Source organism: Leopardus geoffroyi, chromosome X, assembly GCF_018350155.1.
Source record: "Leopardus geoffroyi isolate Oge1 chromosome X, O.geoffroyi_Oge1_pat1.0, whole genome shotgun sequence".
Lineage (NCBI taxonomy): Eukaryota > Metazoa > Chordata > Mammalia > Carnivora > Felidae > Leopardus > Leopardus geoffroyi.
The window spans coordinates 98,656,204-98,675,463 of record NC_059343.1 but is presented as its reverse complement, the minus strand read 5'-3'; the positions used below and the strand labels follow the sequence as shown (position 1 = coordinate 98,675,463).

Below are 19,260 nucleotides of genomic sequence, written 5' to 3'. Positions count from 1 at the left end.
TCTTGGCCAAAGCCTGCAAGGCGCAGGCGTGATGGTGGGGAGGCTCGCTTTCAGCATCTTTGGGTTTCAGGTAGCAACAAGCAATGGGGTATAAAGGAGGCCGGTGAAGAGACGCCGCCCTGCTTTGCTGGGAGACCCCCCCCCCCGCCCCACCGCCAAGAGATTCGGCGGCTGTGTAAGTGCACGATTTCACCAATAAAGGTGCCAAGTTTGCGTAAGAGGTGAAGAGAACGGGAGGGCACCGCCCAGGCAAGTGGGGGTGAGAAGGGGGGCAGAAAGCAGTATCTGGGAGGCAGAAGATCCACTTTTCTTTCTTTTTTTCTTTTTCCAAAGTGTTTTAATGTTTATTTATTTTTGAGAGACAGAGAGAGAGAGAGAGAGAGAGCGTGAGTGGGGGAGGGGGCAGAGAGAGAGGGAGACGCAGAATCCGAAGCAGGCTCCAGGCTCCGAGCTGTCAGCCCAGAGCCCGACGCGGGGCTCGAACCCACAGACCGCGAGATCGTGACCTGAGCCGAAGTCAGACGCTCAACCGACTGAGCCACCTGGGGGGCCCCCGGAAGATCCACTTTTCAGGGTAAAGGAAAAACCCCTTAAGGTGTGGTTTTCATGGCCCCAGTCTGCTGTGCTCTCCTCCAGCCATTTCATTTCATTCCCCGGGTAGGTACACACACACACACAGACACACACACACACACCCATCTCTGCCACTGTTCAGGCTGCTGCTTTCGCCTGCAGAGACCTCCCCCTCCCCCCCTTTACTGCCAGGTAAACTCCCGGTGACCCTTCAGGACCCAGCTGAAATGCCTCCTCTCCGGCACCTTCCCAGGTGCCAACCCACCTCCCTCACCTCCCCCTGCCCCTCTGATAATTCTCTCTCCCGTGCCATAGCACAAAGTGCTCTCATGCCGTTGTAGAACTGGCCGTCTTGTGTCGTCCTCATCCAAGGGTCTGTCTTCCCTTCTAGACCATGAACTGGGACAGGCCGTGGATCTCAAGCACCTGTGAGTCCCCGCCCCCTAACACCGCTCCAGGCAGGTAGGAGGCCCTGAATCCACGCTCAGAGAAGGGCTGAATGACTAGGGGCTAGAGCGCTTGTCCTGCAGCTTCCGGTGGACAGCCCAGCTTGCCATGACCCGGGAACATGCGTGTGTGTCTCATAACGTGACATCTTTCCTTCCCTTCCCCTGCGAGAGGCTCTTTTTAAGTTTGTTTATTTATTGAGGTGGGGGAGGGGCAGAGAGAGAGGGAGGGAATCCCAGGCAGGCTCCGCGCTGTCAGCACAGAGCCTGAGGTGGAGCTCGATCCCGCAAACCATGAGATCATGACCTGTCCCCCCGAAAGACTCTTTTTTTATTATTAAAATTAAAAAATTTTTATTTATTTATTTTTGAATTTTTTTTAACGTTTTATTTATTTTTGAGACAGGGAGAGACAGAGCGTGAACAGGGGAGGGTCAGAGAGAGGGAGACACAGAATCCGAAGCAGGCTCCGGGCCCTGAGCTGTCAGCACAGAGCCCGACGCGGGACTCGAACTCACGGACCGCGAGATCATGACCTGAGCCGAAGTCGGCCGCCTAACCAACTGAGCCACCCAGGCGCCCCACATTTATTTATTTTTGAGAGACAGAGTGAGACAAAGTGAAAATGGGGGAGAGGCAGAGAGAGAGGGAGACACAGGATCGGAAGCAGGCTCCAGGCTCTGGGCTGTCAGCACAGAGCCCGATGCGGGGCTCGAACCCACAGGCCGTGAGATCATGACCTGAGTCGACGTCGGACGCTCAACCGACTGAGCCACCCAGGCGCCCCAAAATTAAAAAAAATTTTTAATGTTTATTTTTGAGAGAGAGAGAGAGAGAGCACGAGTGGCGAAGAGGCAGAGAGAGAGGGAGACTCAGAATTCAAAGCAAGCTCCAGGCTCTGAACTGTCAGCACAGAGCCCGGCGTGGGGGCTCAAACTCATGAACTGTGAGATCATGACCTGAGCCCAAATGGGACGCTCAACCGACTGAGCCACCCAGGCACCCCAAGAGACTCTTAGACACAGAGAACAAACTGAGGGCTGCTGGAGGGGAGGTGGGTGGGTGGGGAGGATGGGCTAGATGGGTGACAGGCATTAAGGAGGGCACTTGTTGGGATGAGCACGGGGTGTCGTATGTCAGTGATGAATGACTAAATTCCACTCTTGAAGGCCTTATTACACTGTGCGTTAACTCGGATTTTCGTTTTAAACAAAGTCGAAGAAAACGACGTGGTATCTTCTCTAAAGTGAGTAGCGAAGGTCTTGTTGAAAGCTTTGAAAAAAGATTAGATGGGGACCGCACGGAGGTAAAGAAAGCAGGAAACCTCTGATTTCCCAGGAAGACCCATCTACCCGGGAGCTTTGTCTCTGCTATGTGACAGTGGAGGCAGCCCCGGTCATGGCACCTGGTAGGAAATGGGAGTGTCCTCTTCCGCGCCTTCCTCACCAGACGACTTTCATCACCCGAGAGGCCATCTAGGTCTGCCCTCTGGCCGGAAGCGACATCTGCTTCCTTTCCCTACCCCCAAGGCTCAGGCTTTTCTTAGAGCCAAGGACCCTCCGAGGTTGTGAGTGCATTTGAACAAGGGCCACGTGGAGACAACGTCCTGCCTTTACTGTCCTTCTCAGTCAGGGCATGATGCCCATCTTTTTTTCCTTTTAAAAAAAATATTTATGTGTTTATTTTGAGAGAGAGAGAGCGAGCAGGGGAGGAGCAGAGAGAGAGAGAGAGAGAGAGAGAAAGAAAGAATCCCAAGCAGGATCCGCACTGCCAGCCTGGAGCCCTACTCGGGGCTTGAACTCACGGACCGTGAGATCATGACCCGAGCTGAAACCAAGTCGGATGCTCCACTGACTGAGCCCCCCTCCCCCCGGGGCGCCCCTGGCTCCTCCATTTTCTAGCAGGAACTTGGGCAAGCCAGCTGGGGCTCTTGGCCTCCGTTTTACCTGCTGAGAAAATACTGGGGGGTTGATGTGTCCGGAGCGAAGATGAGATAACGGGTCCCGGATTCACCCTCCTGCATGAAGCAATAAATACAAACAGACAAAAGTACACGAAACACCATTGTTTTTTCAGACACAGAACATTCGCCAAGGAAGGACAGTGATCCCAGCGAGACGGGAATCAGACAAGGTAGGCCCTAGAATCGCCTTAGCCTTACTTCCTCGTGAAAGCTTCAGGCTGCGACATACGGCAGAGAACCGAGGCAGAGCTTGGTACCCCCCCCCCCTCCCCGAGTCAAGGAGACAGAGCGGAGAGTCCAGAGAGACGAAGGGGGGACAGGACGCCGCACAGGAAAGAGCTGCACTGAGAGAGAATCTCCTGAGTAGCACATACGGGTGCGAAAACTGCCCGAGGCCGGGGAAAGAACCATCTGCAATGATTAGAGGGAGATCATACTTGTTCCCACCAGGCCGACTGGAAAAACTCATAATTCTTGGGGGCATTGAGCAGAGTCCTCAGGAAGGTCTGCGCGCCGGTACATTTTGTTTTGTTTTAATTTGTTGTCATCTTTTTATTTATTCTTGAAGGAGAGAGAGAGAGACAGAGCATGAGCAGGGGAGGGGCAGAGACAGGGGGAGACACGGAACCCGAAGCAGGTTCCAGGCTCTGAGCTGTCAGCACAGAGCCCGACGCGGGGCTGGAACTCACGAACCCTGAGATCATGACCTGAGCCGAAGTCAGACGCTCAACCGACTGAGCCCCCCAGGCGCCCCAGTTTTGTTTTGTTTTAAATAAATCGACAGTTGCTTATGGTAACAATCCAAGCAGTACAGAAGAGTCTAACGCGAAGGGTACCCGGGAACAAACACACTCCTATGTGTCCAAGGATGTTAGTTGTAGCTCAGTTTACAGCAGCGAAAAAAGGGAAAGAAAATCAATGCCCTCAGTGCTTAATGGCATAGAAATCTGGCGTATCCACATCACTGAAAGTTAGCCATTAAAAAGGAAGAATTGGGTCCATACCAGCTGACTTAGAGAGATTCCTTAAAGTATTAGGTAGGGGGGGCGCCTGGGTGGCTCAGTCGGTTGAGCGTCCGACTTCGGCTCAAGTCATGATCTCACGGCTCGTGAGTTCGAGCCCCGCGTCGGGCTCTGTGCTGACGGCTCGGAGCCTGGAGCCCGCTTCGGCTTCTGTGTCTCCCTCTCTCCTTGCCCCTAATCCACTCGCATTCTGTCTCTGTCTCTCTCAAAAATAAATAAACGTTAAAAAAATAAAAAAAAAAAGTATTAAGTAGGAAAAGATGGGTTGCTGAGAAATATTACGTAACGTGATCCCGTTTTCGTAAAACGAATAAAAACAGCCCACGTGTGTGTGTTAATTATACAGTTAATTATAGGCTGTTAATTATATTTAAGAATGGGGTCCAAAACAGTGTGAATAAAGGTGTCCGTGATAAAAACGGCATGTATAAAATCTCACTCTTGTAAGAGAGAGAGGAGAGAGAGTGAGAGTGCGTATCCATGAGGAAAGGATGTGATTTGGTAGGGAGATATTTTTGTTGCTGATTTTCGGTTTGTTTTTTGTTTTACTTATCGCCGGACCGTTTTCTTTTCTTTCTTTCTTCGTTTCTTTGCTTTTATTTATTTCCTTAAATAGAATTTTACTGTCAAGTTAGCTAACACACAGCGTTGACAGTGCGCTCTTGGCTTCGGGACTAGATTTCCGCGATTCGTCGCTTCCATACAACACCCAGTGCTCATCCCAACAGGTGCCCTCCTCCATGCCCGTCACCCATTTCCCCCTCCCCCCCGAGCCCCATTCACCCTCAGTTTGTTCACTGTGTTTAAGAGTCTCTTACGGGGGCGCCTGGGTGGCGCAGTCGGTAAAGCGTCCGACTTCAGCCAGGTCACGATCTCGCGGTCCGTGAGTTCGAGCCCCGCGTCGGGCTCTGGGCTGATGGCTCAGAGCCTGGAGCCTGTTTCCGATTCTGTGTCTCCCTCTCTCTCTCTGCCCCTCCCCCATTCATGCTCTGTCTCTCTCTGTCCCAAAAATAAATAAACGTTGAAAAAAAAAAAAAAAAAAAAAAAGAGTCTCTTACGGTTTGTCTCCCTTCTGTTTGAAAGTATTTTTCCCCCGTCCCTTCCCCCACGGTCTTCTGTTCAGTTTCTCACATTCCACATATGATTACTTATCACTAGAGTTTTTAAAGAATAAACATATGGGGGTGCCTGGCTGGCTCAGTGGATAGAGCAAGTGACTCTCTTTTTTTTTTTTTTAAAGTTGTTATTTATTTATTTTGAGAGAGAGAGAGAGAGAGAGCAGGGGAGGGGCAGAGAGAAAAGAAGAGAGAATCCCAAGTAGGTTCTGCATTGGCAGCACAGAGCCTGATGCGGGGCTCGAACCCAGGAACCGTTAGATCATGACCTGAGGCAAAATCAAGAGTCCAACACTCAACCGACAGCCACCCAGGAGCCCCGAGCATGGGATTCTTGATCTCAGGATTGCAAGTTCGAGCCCCACTTGGGGTGTAGAGTTTACTTTAAAAAAAAAAAAAAAAGAATAAACACACGGCACTGGACTTGGGCCAGGGTGCACAAAAATGGATTTTTAAATAAATGATTCTGGATGTATGGACTAGCCATGTGGAAAAACACAAAGTTAGATGCGACTTTCACACCATATACAGGAGTTAAACTCTCAACGAATCAAAGATCCAAACGTAAGATATGATGCCTTACGAATATGAAAAGAAGACGTGGTGGGGGGGCACCTGTGTGGCTCAGTCATTTCAGCATCTGACTTCGGCTCAGGTCATGCTCTCATGGTTTGTGAGTTTGAGCCCCAGGTTGGGGTCTCGGCTGTCATCAAAGAGCCGGATTCAGACTCTCTGCCCCGTCCCTTTCTGCCCCTCCCCCACTTTCCCCCTCTCTCTCAAAAGTAAATAATAAAAACATTAGAAAAAAGAAAGCAGGGGTTCCTCCTCCCCTCTTTAAAAATGATTTATTTATTTTAAGTAATCTCTATGCCTAGTGTGGGGCTCGAACTCACAACCCTGAGATCAAGAGTCAAATGTTCCCTCTGACTGAGCCAGACGGGTAACCCGAGCACATTCCCCTTTAACCTTGGTGGAAAGAAAGACTCTTTAAGCATAATTCAAAAGCTAGAGGCAGGTCGTCTGGGTGGCTCAGCTGGTTAAGCGTCTGGCTCTTGGTTTTGGCTCAGGTCACAATCTCACAGTCATGAGATCGAGCCCCAAGTTGGGCTCCCAATGCATTGGGGCATGGACCCTACTTGAGATTCTCATTCTCTCTCTCTCTCTCTGTCTCTTCCCCCTCCCCCATGCCCGTGTGTGTGTGTGTGTGTGTGTGTGCCCGTGCGTGGGCTTACATGCTTTCTCTTGCAAAGAAAAAAAAAAAAAAAAAAGCTAGAGGCAATAGAGAAAACAATGGGTAAAATTGACTGTGTAATCTCCCTCCCCCTTGGGCACATTGGCCAGAGTCTTAGTTCTGCAGCCTGACACGTCGCTCTGGGGCAGCCAGCAGGACAGGCTGGGGTGGGCGTTGGCACTCCAAACGTCATCCCCATCCAGTGTTCCCTATCAGTGGGAGTCACAAAGAGACCCACACTGTCCTGTCGTTCCCGGTATGCGATGGTTCTCAGCTGGACGAAACATAAATACCGCACATAAATCTCTTCCAGGCAAACCAGATTCTCCGAGACGGTGCAGCCTGCATCCATATGGGAGACAAGAATTTGCCTGACTTCCTTCCCCGGCTCACCGAGGAGACGGTGCTTGCATGATTATGCAGAGCACGGCCCTCTTCCCTCCCCCTTGTCAGGGCACGAGAAAGGGACACATAATGGAATAATACCGAAGGTGCCTGACATTTAGTGAGCACTTACTATGGGCCGGGCCGTACACGTTCTCACGTGAGCTCCGCAGCCACGCCGCGAGGTAAAGATTCTATCGCTCATCTCGAAGATGAGAAAACAAGCCATAAGGGCTGCCGGTCACTGGTGATCGGCCGGTGAGGGGGGAGAGCGGGGATTTAAAGCTGGGCAAAGCGTCCAGACCGTCTGTGTTTTCTGTGACGCCAGATGGCTTTTTTGTAGTTCAGTTGGGAAGTGATGGAGACAAGAGTTGAACCCAGACAGTTCGACTCAGGAGCCCGAGCTCCCAGTATCTTTTCTTTAAATTGAATGTAATGTTTTAAAAGGAAGCTCTGTGGGGGGCGCCCGGGCGGCTCAGTCGGTTGCGTGTCCGACTTCGGCTCAGGTCGTGACCTCACAGTTCACGAGTTCGAGCCTCGCATAGGGCTCGGTGCGGTCAGCTGGCTTCAGATCTTCTGTCCCCTCCCCCCCCCCCCCCCCCCCCGTCTCTCTGCCCCTCCGCCAATCTCGCCATCGCTCTCTCTCTCTCTCAAAAATAAATAAACATTAAAAAAATTTCAGGGCGCCTGGGTGGCTCAGTCAGTGAAGCATCCGACTCTTGGTTTTGGCTCAGGTCATGATCTCACGGTTCATGAGCCCCACATTGGAGTTCCTTTCACTCCCTTGCCTGCTAAATGGGGTGGAGTAAGATGAGTACGAGAGGCAGTGGCTCGCTCCAAAATTTCCTATATTATGTCTCCGGGTTGCTAATTTTGTAACGTTGGATCCTAAGGGTGTAGGGTGCAGGGTGGGGTGTTGGGTGGGGTTGAGGCCAGCTGGGTCTAGTAAGGCATGATGAAGGATGACATGGATATGCACGGAAAGGGAGAAGCTAGATGTGAAGGTGGCAGGGTTCATAATCTCTGGGAAGGTGATTGGGCCCAGGGAGTGGCCCTAAATCTGTAATTGGGGCGGGTGAGCAGATTGTGTAGGAGGAGAGCTACATACGATTGTTGGCAAGTGTAGATGTCCCATGGGCCTTCCTGGGGTGACCTAGAATGCTTCCGGTTAGTGACGTAGCTCTTTTTTACTGTTGAATCTCTATAGGCCTGCTGTGTACAGTTGTGCAGGTTGCTCACTGCACAAAGGGAATCTGGCCAAGAGGGCCAAGAGGACCATGTCTTTTTTAGGAGAAGAGTCACCTGTTTATTGCTTACCCTACCCCTCCCCACAACGTGAGTTCTTTGAGGGCAGGAGGTTCTCCGAAAGTAAATTGATCCCAATATCCATTGTTAGTCATGCCACATTCTAGATTGTTTTATATGTGGTGACTTTTTGAAGAAGTTCATTTTCCTTCGAGTTACTGATTATCCTTCTTTGTGTTGTTGTTGCCCAAAGATATCTGGTTCTCTGTCACCATATTGCTGCTGTCTTTCCGTTGTTTGATTGGATGGCTTGTCAAATGCACGGATATGTACTGACTCGAAGCCTCCCTCAATGGCTGCTATCTTAGGAGTTTTTTTTCATCGTGTTCCTGGGTTAGTGTCTCTGCTTCTTGGATCCCATGACTTCCTTTTTCTTGGGCCTCTTTTTTTGATGGTTGGAGTATATCCTCTAGTTAATTTTTTCCGAGAAGATAACCGGGAGGTAAAATTTCTGAATTATCTCATGTCTAAAAATGTTTCTTTTTGTTCTTCTATTTAACAAATATAGAATTGTAGGTTCAAAGTAATTTTCCCTCAATCTTTACTGATATTATTCTCGTGGGGTTTTTGTTTTTGTTTTTTGCATCGAAGTGTTGCCAATGAGGATTCTTATTTCTTTGTAGATAGGCTTTTTTTTTTTCCCCTTCTAGAAGCTTTAAGGATCCTCCCTTTATTGTCAATATCTTAAGATTTCACAAGAATGTATTATTAGAGGCCAATCTTCTTTTCTTTCATTCTACTTGCCACTCAGTGGTCTTTTCAAACTAAAATCTTTCTTCTAGTTATGAAAAAGTTTCTTCTTTTTTTTAAAATTTACATCCAAGTCAGTTAGCAGATAGTGCAATAATGATTTCAGGAGTAGAGTCCGGTGATTCATTCCCTACGTATAACACCCAGCGTTCATCCCAACAAGTGTCCTCCCTAATGCCCTTTACCCGTTTAGCCCATCTCCCCACCCACAGCCCCTCCAGCAACCCTCAGTTTGTTCTCTGTATTTAGGGGTCTCTTGTGTTTTGTCCCCCTCCCTGTTTTTATATTGTTTTCGCTTCCCTTCCCTTATGTTCATCTGTTTTGTCTCTTCAAGTCCTCATATGAGTGAAGTCATATGATATTTGTCTTTCTCTGACTGACTTATTTTCTTAGCATAATGCACTCCAGTTCCATCCGTGTTGTTGCAAATGGCAAGAGTTCATTCTTTTTGGTTGCCGAGTGATACTCCATTGTGTGTGTGTGTGTGTGTGTGTGTGTGTGTATACACACACATATAGACCACATCTTCTTTATCCATTCATCCATTAACGGACATTTGGGCTCTTTCCATACTTTGGCTATTGTCAATAGTGCTGCTATAAACATTGGGGTGCATGTGTCCCTTCGAAACAGCACCCCTGTATCCCCTGGATAAATGCCTAGTAGTGCAATTGCTGGGTCTCGGGTAGGTCTATTTTTAATTTTTTGAGGAACCTCCATACTGTTCTCCAGAGTGGCTGCTCCAGTTTGCATTCCCACCAGCAACGCAAAAGGTTCCTCTTTCTCCGCACCCTCGCCAACATCTGTCGTTGCCTGAGTTGCTCATGTTAGCCATTCTGACAGGTGTGAGGTGATATCTCATTGTGGTTTTGATTTGTATTTCCCTGATGATGAGTGATGTGGAGCATTTTTTCATGTGTCGGTTGGCCACCTGGATGTCTTCTTTGGAGAAGTGTCTATTCATGTCTTTTGCCCATTTCTTCACTGGATTATTTGTTTTTGGGTGTTGAGTTGGATAAGTTCTTTAGAGGTTTTGGATACTAACCCTTGATCTGATATGTCATTTGCAAATATCTTCTCCCATTCCGTCGGTTGCCTTTTAGTTTTGCTGATTGTTTCCTTCACTGTGCAGAAGGTTTTTTATTTTGATGAGTTCCCAATAGTTCATTTTTGCTTTTCTTTCCCTTGCCTCCGGAGACGTGTTGAGTAAGAAGTTGCTGCGACCAAGATCAAAGAGGTTTTTGCCTGCTTTCGCCTCGAGGATTTGAATGGCTTCCTGTCTTACATTGAGGTCTTTCATCCATTTTGAGTTTATTTTTGTGTCTGGAGTAAGAAAGTGGTCCAGGTTCATTCTTCTGCACGTCGCTATCCAGTGTTCCCAACACCATTTGCTGAAGAGACTGTCTTTATTCCGGATATTCTTTCTTGCTTTTTCAAAGATTAGTTGCCCATACGTTTGTGGGTCCATTTCTGGATTCTCTATTCTGTTCCATTGATCTGAGTGTCTGTTCTTGTGCCAGGACCATACTGTCTTGAAGATTACAGCTTTGTAGTATAGCTTGAAGTCTGGGGTTGTGATGCCTCCTGCTTTGGTTTTCTTTTTCAAGACTGCTTTGGCTACTCGGGGTCTTTTCTGGTTCCATACAAATTTAGGATTATTTGTTCTAGCTCTGTGTAGAATGCTGGTGTTATTTTGATAGGGATCGCATTGAATATGTAGATTGCTTTGGGCAGTATCGACATTTTAACAATATTTGTTCTTCCTATCCAGGAGCATGAAATATTTTCCATTTTTGGGTGTTTTCCTCAATTTCTTTCATGAGCTTTCTATAGTTTTCAGTGCATAGATTTTTCACCTCTTTGGTTAGGTTTATTCCTGGGTATTTTATGTTTTTTGGTACAATTATAAACGGGACTGATTCCTTGATTTCTCTTTCTGTCGCTTCATTGTTGGTGTATAGGAATGCAACCGATTTCTCTGCCTTGATTTTATATCCTGTGACTTTGCTGAATTCATGAATCAGTTCTTCCAGTTTTTTGGTGGAATCTTTTGGGTTTTCCATATAGAGTATCATGTCTTCTGGAAAGAGTGAAAGTTTGACTTCCTCCTTGACGATGTGGATGCCTTTTATTTCTTTGTGTGGTCCGATTGCTGAGACTAAGACTTCCTACACTATGTTGAATAACAGTGGTGAGAGTGGACACCCCTGTCGTGTTCCTGACCTTAGGAGGAAAGCTGTCAGTTTTTTCACAATTTTCTTCTTTTTTTTAAATTACTTCTTCCCCTCTCTTGTTTTTCCTTTCTTTCTGGACTTCCATATAAATAGATGTTGCCTCGCCTGGATTGATACTTTATATATATATATATTTTAAAGATTTATATAATATATATATTTTAAAGATTTCATTTTATTTTTAACGTTTATTTATTTATTTTGAGAGAGAGAGGGAGAGAGAGAGAGAAAGAGGGGCAGAGGCAAGGGGTGGGGAGAGAGAGAGAATCCCAAGCAGGAACCACACTGTCAGCACAGAGCCCGCCTCAATGAGATCATGACCCGAGCTGAAATCAAGAGTCCGATGCTTAACCAACTGAGCCACCCAGGTGCCCTAATACTTTATATATTTTTCAACTTTTCTCCCAATTTCCCTGTAGTCAAGGCTGGCCCCAGACACACTAGCATGGAACGTATGCTTTGGAAAGAAAAGCTGAAGTTGTGATTGTAACCATGGGGAACCCAAGCTTGAGGTCTATGTATATGGAGATGTCTACCAGCAAGGGAGCGACTGTAGTATTTCCTATACAGATTTTATCTCAGCGTAACCAAAAACTTGATACTGGGAAGTTTTTCTTTATAGAGGTACTCCAGCTAATGAGTGAAGAAGGAATGATAGACCATCACCATTGGCAGTCTCTAATGAAACAATGGATCTGGGCAATGATTCGCTCGTGTCTGTGGACATCGCCGGTAGAGAGACGATCAGATATTATGCACTTCTGATGAAAGAACACAGCATCACCTATGAAACTGTCTTGCCGAGAAATCAAACCCGGGTTTTCACAAGTCTCTAGATCTAACGGTTTACTTGAAAAACACTATCGGGATCTAATCACCAAAATCCATGGACAGTGGGAGACTTTACAGGAAAACTAGCTCACATCCGCATTAATAAATTCCAATGGGAAAAACAAAGAAATGCCAGAGGGGCCTAGCGATTAAAAGAGACTCAAAAGATACAGCAATCGATTGCAATATGTGGATATTTAAATACTGACTGACTCTTTGATGATGTTGAGGGATCACTGTTAGTATTTTTGGTGTGATAACAATATTGTGGTTATGCTTTTATTTATTTATTTTATTTTATTTTTTAACGTTTATTTATTTTTGAGACAGAGAGAGACAGACCATGAACGGGGGAGGGTCAGAGAGAGGGAGACACAGAATCGGAAACAGGCTGCAGGCTCCGAGCTGTCAGCACAGAGCCCGACGCGGGGCTCGAACCCACGGACCGCGAGATCATGACCTGAGCCGAAGTCGGCCGCTTAACCGACTGAGCCACCCAGGCGCCCCGTGGTTATGCTTTTAAAGAGCGTGCCATGAGAGAATACGCTGAAATATTTATTGCATACTTTTGTACGCATTTGAAAATTTTCAGAATAAAAAGTAAAAAAATTTAGGGCAGCAAAAGTCAGAAGAACCTGGATGTAAATTCTACTATAACTTCACGTCGTGGAATACATTCGTTAACCGCTCTGTGGCTGTTTCTTCATCGACAGTAATGGCCCCTACATCATAGAGTTGGGGCGAGGATTCTATGACGTTTTGTCTGTGAAACCCTTCCAACACTGCCTGGCCTACAGTCCACACTCAATAAAGGATAGCTCTCGTTACTGTTATTTACTTATTTTGATGGTCCTATCTTGAGGGGATGGTCCTAGGTGGGTCCTAGGTAAATACTGCAATAGTATCTCCTAAATGTTCCTGGCTTTGCACTTATTTTTGAGAGAGAGAGACAGAGAGAGAGAGAGAGAGTGCAAGCAGGGGAGGGGCAGAGAGAAAGATAGACACAGAATCCAAAGCAGGCTCCAGGCTCTGAGCTGTCAGCACAGAGCCCGATGTGAGGCTTGAACCCACGAACCGTGAGATCGTGATCTGAGCCGAAGTCGGATGCTTAACCGACTGAGCCACCCAGGCGCCCCTATATTATTTTAGATATATATACCATATACATGTGTATATATATATATATATATATATATAAAATATAGGACATAATTATATATATTATTATATATATCATATATATTAACGTCAGATAAAGTGAATTTAATGCAAGGAGTATTGCCAGAGATATAGAGGGATATTTTGTAATGATGAAAGGGTCAATGCATAAGAAGGCACGATTCTAAATGTGTACGTGCCTAAAAACGGAGCTGCAAAATATGTGAAGTAAAAACTGGTAGAATTTAGAGGAGAAAGAGAGAAATCCACAATTATACTTGGAGACTTTAATACTCCTTTCTCAGTAATCAGTAGAACACGTAGACAATCATTAAGACGCCATCAATTAACTTGTCCTAATGGATATTGATAGGTCTCTCCCCCCCCTCCCCCCCGCAATAGCAAAATACACATCGATTTCAAGTGTGGAGCGTTCACCATGAGAAACCTTATGCTGGGCCGTGAAGAAGTGTCACCGACCATAAAAAAGTTAAATTAGAAATCAATAATTAGAAAGCTATCTGGGGGGGGGGGCACCTGTGTGGCACAGTCGGTTGAGGGTCCGACTTCGGCTCAGGTCGTGATCTCGCTGTTCTCGAGTTCGAGTCCCACATCTGATGTGGGATCCGACCTCGCTGCTGTCAGCGCAGATCCTGCTTCGGATCCTCTGTCCCCCTCTCTCTGCCCCTCCCCCGCTTGAGCGCTCTCAAAAAAATAAACTTAAAAGCAAGCAAGCAAGCAAGCAAGCTCTCTGGGAAATTCCCTAAATGTGGGGAGATTAACCAATTGCAGCGATAACTGGGCGCTTTTGCATGACTTAACGGGAGGCCTGTCACTCCGAAAGTGTACAATTCCTCTTCCTCCTCTCCTCCCCCAAGCACACATCAGTGTCTGTTTGCATCGATCCCTTTTTGTGGGCTCATTTGCTCCGTCACCGTGAGGGACGGAACGAGCTCTTGGGGGCGAGAAGGGCTAGAAGAGAAGAGAAGCTGTAAGGGGGGACTATGGGGTCGATTCCTTTTCCAGACCTGTAGCTTCGGTGGTCAATAAATGAGAAACCATGTGCTGCTGGGCCCGCCCATGGAGGCTTTGAGAGACTCAACAAAAGCAGGCCTAGCGCAAAACCCAGGTGACAGAGTGCGGGCGGCACGGAACTGGGGAAGATACCCTTCTAATCCCGGAGGCGCTACAGAAGGCACAGTTAGCATGGACGTGGGTATTTCATTACGGACACTAAGCAATCAGATCTCTGTAAGGAGCTTTGCAAGCAGACGATACGGACCAGTTGGCAGCTGGAAGAGTATGGGCAAGGAGGGCGGGGCTCCCAGAAGCAAATGGTATGGGGTGGGGCGCTGGAGAGCGATGCGGGGCCTTACTCTTGCACACTTAACTAAGAACCGTAGGTAACTTGCCGAGAGTAGCAGGTGGCATAGTCTCGTGTTCTGGAATAAATAACAAGATCCTCCAGGGGCCAGTTTTCAGGACACTTGACAGTCTAAAGGTTGCTTGAGGGCTTATGCAGAAAGAGAAACATAGCAACTCCTTTTGGCTTGTGTGTTGTCTGGGCTCCAACGGATTTTTGCACACAGAGAATTATCGTGCCTTGTAGCTTCTTTTTTTTTTTTTTAGTATTTATTTATTTTGAGAGAGAGAGAGGGAGAGAGAGAGGAAGCACTCAAACAGGGTAAGGGGGGGGGGAGCAGAGAGAGAATCCCAAGCAGGCTCTGCACTGTCAGCACAGAGCCTGATGTGGGGCTCGATCTCATGAACTAACCGTGAGATCACGACCTGAGCTGAAATCAAGTGTTGGACCCTCAACTGACGGAGCCACCCAGGCGCCCCTGTGCTTTGCAGCTTCTCGATGAGGAAACATCCCTTACTGTCAGTTCTTAGCAGGTTAGATTTGGAAAGGAACACGCAAGGCCAATGACACATGCGGGAGGCTGGTATAGACCTGTAACAACGGCGTTCACAAGACTTAACACCACATAGTAAGGGCAACAGAAAGAGCTTTTCATAAGTTAAGGGCTAGAAGACAATGGAGGAAAGCATACACTTGACAAAGACATGGTGATGGATGATAAAGACAGACCAGAGCTCCCCCCGCTCTCACTTTCTGTCAAGGAGAAATTTTCATACTGAAAGTCTAGCCCAGTGCTTCCCTTTCCTTTTTTTTTTTTTAATGGTTATTTATTTCTGAGGGAGAGAGAGAGAGAGAGAGAGAAACAGATTATGAGTGGGGAGGGGCAGAGAGAGAGAGGGAGACAGAATCCGAAGCGGGCTCCAGGCTCTGAGCTGTCAGCACAGACCCCGATGCGGGGCTCGAACCCACAGACCATGAGATCATGACCTGAGCCAAAGGCGGACGCTTAACCAACCGAGCCACCCAGGCGCCCCTGGAGATTCTTTAAAAAAAAAAAAAAAAAGGACTGCTCCATGAATTTGCATGTCAGCCTTGCACTGGGCCATGCTAATCTTCTCTGCATCGATCCCAACTTCAGCGTCTTGCCAACGCGGTCACTTAAAATGGAAATTCTGATTTGGTCGGTCTGGGTGGGGCCCAGGAACGTGCATTTCTAACAAGATCCCAGGTGATGCTGCGGCGCTAAGGAAAGAAAAGCCCAGGGTGGAGAAAGCGGTTCAAATGGTCTTGCAGAGTATTTCATTGTTGTAACCAGGTTCAAGTCTCTGGTCTGGACAAATTGCCTCTCTCAGAGCCCTGGGAGTGCCTGCAAATGAGACCTTGAGACCACTCTTGGGGATACTTTTGTTTTCATCAGTGTGGAGAGTAGGAGAGGTGCCAGAAGCCTGAAGACAGGCAAATGTGATCGTGGGTTTTCAAAACCGGAAAGAAGCGGCCGTGGACAGATCAGTAAGCTTGACGTGGATTCCAGGAGACAATCTAAAATGGATTATGTTTGAAGCGTGGTTTCTGTTCACTGGACCCAGTACGAGTTCCCTGAGAACAAACCCTGTCAGACTAGTTTCGTTACCTTTGATCGGTTTCCTAGAATGCTAGGTCTGGGCAGCGGCAGTAGGGAGCAAGTGAAATCTGGCAAAATGTTAGCTGAGGACTTTCAAGATGTTATTTGTGGGAATCCGAGCGACACAATAGCGACTGGTCTCGAAGACGAGGAAGGGGGATTAGTAACTGGTTAATCCAGTCTGCCCAGGGGGCCCTGATTAATGATTAATAGTTCCCAAAGGATAGTCTCCAGGCCTATTATAAGGCTTCATCCTCGGCCTGGTCTGTTTCAGCAATATTATCGCTGGCTCAGATCAGTGGTTCTCAAATACGAGGGTACATCAGGCTCTCTTGGGGACAAGGGATGCTGGTTAAAATATAGGTGCCAAGTCTCCAATCCTGGGCTCGGATTCAGCAGGTCTGAATGCATTTTTTTTATTAAGCATCTCAAGGTGACTCTGAGGAAGATGTTCTGGGGAGCTTGATTCGGAAAAAAAAAAAACCCGATGAATGAGAACAAACCTAAGCAGCACAAAAACGCTTTTACACATGTGTATTTGGGGTTTCCCAGCTGAGTAAGGGATAGTAAAGCCGAGGCTCGTATTTCCTTAGCGCGCCATCCTTAAGCCCTCAGGCCCATTTTCTGGATTCTGAATGAGACTGACAGTGGGGAAGTATTTTCCACCTTTGGCCTATATATTTTTTTTTTTTAATTTTTTTTTTTCAACGTTTATTTTATTTTTGGGACAGAGAGAGACAGAGCATGAACGGGGGAGGGGCAGAGAGAGAGGGAGACACAGAATCGGAAACAGGCTCCAGGCTCTGAGCCATCAGCCCAGAGCCTGATGCGGGGCTCGAACTCACGGACCGTGAGATCGTGACCTGGCTGAAGTCGGACGCTTAACTGACTGCGCCACCCAGGCGCCCCCACCTTTGGCCTATATTGTTTGAATTAATTATTTTATCTTTTCTTATTTTTTAAAGTTTATTTGTTTGTTTTGACAGGCAGAGAGCGTGTGAGCAAGGGAGGGACAGAGAGAGAGAGGGAGAGAGAGAGAATTCCAAATAGGCTCAGTGCTGTCAGCACAGAGCCTGATGTGGGGCTCAAACTCACAAACCGGGAGATCATGACCTGAGCCGAATTCAAGAGTCAGACGCTTCACCTACTGAGCCACCTGGGCACGCCAGAATTCATTATTTTATTTATTTATTTATTATTTGGGGGAGATATATATTTTAAAATTTATTTATTTATATTGAGAGAGAGAGAGAGAGCACGTGTGTGCGCAGGGGAGAAGCAGAGAGAGAACGGGACAGAGAGAATCCCAAGCAGGCCCACACTGTCAGCATGGAGCCCAATGTGGGGCTCGAACTCATGAATTGTGAGATCGTGATTCAAGCCGAAGTTGGACGCTTAACCAATTGAACCACCCAGGTGCCCCCAGAATTAATTATTAAAAATGTTTTTTAAATGTTTTTATTTATTTTTGAGAGAGAGAGAGAGAGAGACAGAGGCAGAGCATGAGTGGGGGAGGGGCAGAGAGAAGGAGTCACAGAATCCAAAGCAGGCTCCAGGCTCCGAGCTGTCCCCACAGAGCCCGACCCAGGGCTCGAACCCACAAACCATTAGGTCATGACCTGAGCTGAAGTCAGATGCTCAACTGATTGAGCCACTCAGGCACGCCAAATGTGGATTTATTTTTGAGAGAGTGCCAGTTGGGTAGGGGCAGAGAGAGACGGAGACAGAGGATCCAAAGCGAGCTCTGCACTGAGAGAAGCAAGCCGATGTGGGGCTTGAACTCACGAACCGCGAGATCATGACCTGAGCCAAAGTAGGACGCTCAACCGACTGAGCCACCCAGGTGCCCCCCAAATTACCTCCTTTTATAAGAATACCAATCATATTTCATGATTACCCACCCTAATGACCTCATCTTAACCTAATTACATCTGCAAAGACCCTATTTCCAAATAAGGGCACATTTACAGGTAATAGGGAGTGAGGACATCAATACACAACTTTGTGTTTCAGGGATACAATTCAACCTATAAGAGTTGCCAACACTGAGATGGCAGAAATGTTAGAGTTCTCGGACAATTTTCTTTTTTTGAGAGAGAGAGAGAGAGAGAAAGAATGAGAGCAGAAACGGGGGAGGGGCAGAGGGAGAGAGAGAGAATCTTAAGCAGGCTTCATACCCAGCACCGAGCCTGACTTGGGCTTGATCTCATGACCGTGAGATCATGACCTGAGCCGAGATCAAGAGTCAGATGTTTAACCAACTGCGCTACACAGGCACCCCTCTCTGACAAATATTTTAAGGCTGCTGTGATAAAAATGCTTCAACAGCAGTTACGAACACACTTGAAGCAAATGAAATAGAACATATAGAATAGAAACAAATGAGAATTTGAGAATATAAAGAAGTACAAAATGGGCATTTTAAGATTGAAAACTCCAATCATTGAGATATAAAACTTAGTGGATGAGCTCAACATCAGAATGGAGGTGACAGAGGGAGGAATCAATAAACTAGAAGATGATACAATAAAAATGACCCAATCGGAGCAAAATAGATTTTAAAAAATGAACAGAGACTCAGGGACCTAAGGGATTATAACAAAAGATCTAGCATTGTGTTGTTGGAGTCTCCGAACGAGAGGAGAAAGAGGGTAGAGCTTAAAAAGTACTCAAAGAGGGGCGCCTAGCTGGCTCAGTCAGGAGCATGTGACTCACGATCTTGGGATCGTGAGTTCAAGCCCTATGTTGGGCGTAGAGATGACGTAAGACAAAAAAGTACTCAAAGAAATAATGACCAAAATTTCCCCAAATATGGCAAGATACATAAAGCCACAGATCCAGGAAGCTAAGCAAATCTCAAACCGGATATACTCAAAGAAATCCATACCAAAGCACATCATAATTAAACTTCTGAAAACTAGAGACAAAGAAAAAAATCTTGAAAGCAGCCAGAAAAAAAATGGTATCTTGAGAGAAATAACAATTTGAATGATGGCAGATTTCACATCAGAAGTCATGAAAGCCAGAAGGAGTTGGCACAATTTTTTAAACGATGAAAAAAAGGAACTGTCCACCTGGAATCCTGTATCTAGTGAGAACATCCTTCAGGAATGAAAGGAAAATCAAGACTTTCTCAGATGAGGAAAAACTAAGAGAATTTGTCGCCATCAGACCAACCATAAAGATCAGCTAATGGAATTGCTCTAAACAGAAAGGATATGACAAAAGAAGAAATCTTGAATCATCAAGAAGGAAGAAAGAAGA

At 46.8% G+C, this 19,260-nt stretch overlaps 1 non-coding gene across 1 annotated transcript; it reads right to left on the bottom strand.

The window, feature by feature from the left end:
* Window positions 1-15,430: 15,430 nt before the first annotated feature.
* On the bottom strand, window positions 15,431-15,534 carry LOC123595529. Its single transcript, XR_006711223.1, has one exon. It is a non-coding gene; the product is annotated as a U6 spliceosomal RNA (small nuclear RNA).
* Window positions 15,535-19,260: the final 3,726 nt, after the last annotated feature.